This window comes from Pimephales promelas, chromosome 8 (assembly GCF_988280905.1).
Source record: "Pimephales promelas chromosome 8, fPimPro1.hap1.1, whole genome shotgun sequence".
Classification (NCBI taxonomy): domain Eukaryota; kingdom Metazoa; phylum Chordata; class Actinopteri; order Cypriniformes; family Leuciscidae; genus Pimephales; species Pimephales promelas.
Window position 1 is genome coordinate 6553787 of NC_142776.1, and position 3439 is coordinate 6557225.

Here is a 3439-nt window from a genome sequence, read left to right on the forward strand (position 1 = left end):
TCGCTGGCTCTCGCACTGAGGCGGGAGGCGTGGCCCGAGAAATCGTCGGGGCTTATCCCACACCATCACCGTAAATCACCAGGTCCCCGGGTCGACGGGCCCCCTATGGAGGAAACCGATCGAGCGGGGGGGACCGGGACTCTCACTCAAGTGAGATCATTGAGTCTCGACCTCAGTGTAGAGATGGTCATGTTCCCACAGAAGGAAAATGAGTCATCCACGAACGCTGCTGCTGCATGCTGAAATGCCCAGGCATACAAAGCAGCGATCGTGACCATCAGATGACGACAGAAATCAATCACACCCAGAAGAGCACGGGCGAACCGTCTTTAAAAAGACGTGCGCGTGCAGCTCTTTCAATGAGAGGAGGAAATTCACTCTTTCAGCGCTGAAGCGACCAGGGAGAAGCGCAAAGTCTGGCAGACCACTGCTCAGATCGCAGGCGATGCAGAATCTCGCTGGGTACCGCCGTCACACCAACACTGAAGAGGACGCTCGTCTCGAAGAGTCTTGAACAGTGCTTTCAGGAGTGAAGAGGTTCTCTTGGCTCCGAAGCGAAAACATACTGCGGTTGCGTTCACTTCCTCCTTTTATACTCACGGAGTAGGGCGGAGTACGCTATGCAAATTTCCGCAGCCCCAAGGCATTGCATGCCATTGGCTCGTGTTTTAATACTCGAAGAGGATTGGCTTTCTATGCGAAACCCCCAATCTCCGTCACTTCTGACGTAACTCGAAGTGACTACGATAGGGAACCAGAGTTTCAAGAAGATTGGAGAAACTTATTTTTTCTCACCAAAAAAACAAAACAAAAAACGACAGGGGTACCACTGTCGCAATAATATTGACAATATTACTGTGTTCCAATAATATTGTCAATATAGACAATATAGATTTTGTTGTAAACACGTTTTATTATATAGCTAGTTAACAGGGGAGCTCCAGTAAGTACACGTAACGTTACGTTTGTAAAGTGGATTTACATAACAGTACACCTTTAAAATGACTTTTACATCAGGAACATATTGTATAAGTATTGGAGATGAGCACATCACAACATGAAAAATTCATTCAAGTGTAAGGTTATGTGTGCTGTGCTATTATGTAGGATAATTCACTGTTGTCAACACATCAGACAAATGTGCTATAAATAAGGCAAATAAACAAATCTATAATGTAACTAAACATTATATTTAATTTGTCCCTTATTAGTGTTGATATATTGAGGAACATTTAAGTGGGATAAAAAGTGAGTTAACATATCAACCTCAGCATGTAAATGCAGTGTTGAGCTCGTAATGTGAATCTTGTCTGTATGTTTCAGGGACAGGAGAACGTGTGTTTATCCGGTGGAGAGAGGCTCATGATGCTGAATGCTGTCATCAATGGATTTGAGTGAGTGTACTAAAGAAATGGATAACAAAATCTATTAAATCTTAAGTTGTAGTTTATTTGAATGATTGTAATTTCAAATGGAGAAAATACAACACTTTTCTGATTCCTGATTTCTGTGCATTTGCTGCAGAGATTTTGTGGTGGAGCAGGACCTGCAAGGAAAGAGAATGGCAGCATTTGTTGGGGAAAAAAGGTTTTATGGATTTTACTCAAATATAAAGTAAGGTTATTTTTAATACATAAATCAAATGACATTGTGCTATTAAATGACTGCTTTTGTGTAATGTTTGTGCATTTGTGTAGGATCTGAAATGTCTGCAGACTGGTGTGAGGACTGAGGATGAGGAGCCCAGAGCTGCATCCTGGAAGTGGTGCCATGGATGAGTCCCTCCATCTCTCCACCTGGCCTTATGAGAACCTCTATCGCTCCATCTGCCCTTATTGCCTCAGATTGTGAAGCGCTTGCTGTAGGATGTGGTGTTCAGTGCATGCTTGTAGTTTGAATAAAGCTTTTCTTTTATGTGTTGTTGACTTGTTGTTTGTGATGATTACTTTTTTTTTGTTCTTTTACTCATTTATTCATGTTTCTTATTTTTGTCAGTATAAAATATAATTATTTAATTAATGTATGTATTCATTCATTGATTGACCAACAATTGAGATGTTTCACTACATTTAGCAATATAATTGTATTCATGCATAACTGTCATATGAGAAAACAAATTACATTTTGTTGGTTTTATTAAATTATATTTTTAGTATATAAAAGTTATATAATTAAGTATTGGTCAGTATTTAATATTATTATTTTCTTTAAGTTTTGGGGTGGGCTAACAATGCAATTCATTCTGAGGTAATATTAATTTTTTAAGGAGTGATACTTAAATTTTTTTCGAGTATAAAATCAACAGTTTTCTCCAAAAGAGGTCTTCAAGCAGCTGCCCATCTCCTTTGTACAGGCATTGCAAACGCAGAGGAAAACTGTTCTAGGTTGTGCTGTCGAGTTACTGATGTTATGAAGTGTTAGTGCACCTGTTGCTCTGCTCACATTTAAACTTATTACATACAAGATCATGGAAAGATACCATAGTTGTATGTAACAATCATGAAAAAACAGAAAATTTAAAGATCATTGGTTTGTGTACATCATAATATGACATCATATAATTATATTTATACACAGGAAACAATAACAAGGCTAAATATCTTCATAATAGTTCATAAGTCAAGTCACATTTATTTATATAGCGCTTTTCACAATACAGATTGTATCAAAGCAGCTTCACAGTGATAACATGAAAGTAGTACAACACAGATCAATAATATTGTTAAATATTAAATATCCCCAACTAAGCAAGGCAACAGTGGCAAGGAACCAAAACTCCATCAGATTGGATGGAGAAAAAAACCTTGGGAGAACCCTGGCTCAGTCGGGGGCCAGTTCTTCTCTGGCTAACATTCATATTTTTTATATATAAATATGAAATATAAATATTGTTTATATATAAAACGGCGGCATAACATATCGCCGGCGTTGAGTCATCTCTTCACAGGCGTTGGTCTTCTCATCACAGGCGTTGGGGCATCCGAAATCCCAGTGAGAGGCTGGATACAAAACTGGACCTGACGAGCGCCATTTTTCTCGGGACAAGCGTCCTGAGATAACAGCATAAATAATACATAATACATAATACTAATTACATAAAAAAATGTTTGAAACGAGGTAAATTCATCAAGCAAAATAGGAAAACTTAAAGGAGAAAATTTTGGGGGTTTCTTAATAAAAAAGAATATTGCATTAAGAATAACACAGTTGGTCACATTAGTAGATTTTAAAATATATCAACTTAAATCAACCCTAAATGTATTTACAAAATAAATGAGGAGCTGTTTCTTTAACAATACTACAACAAAATGAGCAAGTTTCATCATCAAGATATTTATAGATAGATGAATTAAACGTATCGTTCATAATATATTTTAAGGTGTTCCGTGTGTGATAAATATCACAATATCTCAGCTCTGGAAGGGTCTAGATCCTCCAT

At 37.8% G+C, this 3439-nt stretch overlaps 1 long non-coding RNA gene across 1 annotated transcript; it reads left to right on the forward strand.

The window, feature by feature from the left end:
- The first annotated feature begins 1153 nt into the window (after positions 1–1153).
- LOC148977639 (uncharacterized) lies at positions 1154–1920 on the forward strand. The gene is made up of 3 exons (XR_016169602.1): positions 1154–1394; positions 1525–1614; positions 1698–1920. It is a non-coding gene; the product is annotated as an uncharacterized LOC148977639 (long non-coding RNA).
- Positions 1921–3439: the final 1519 nt, after the last annotated feature.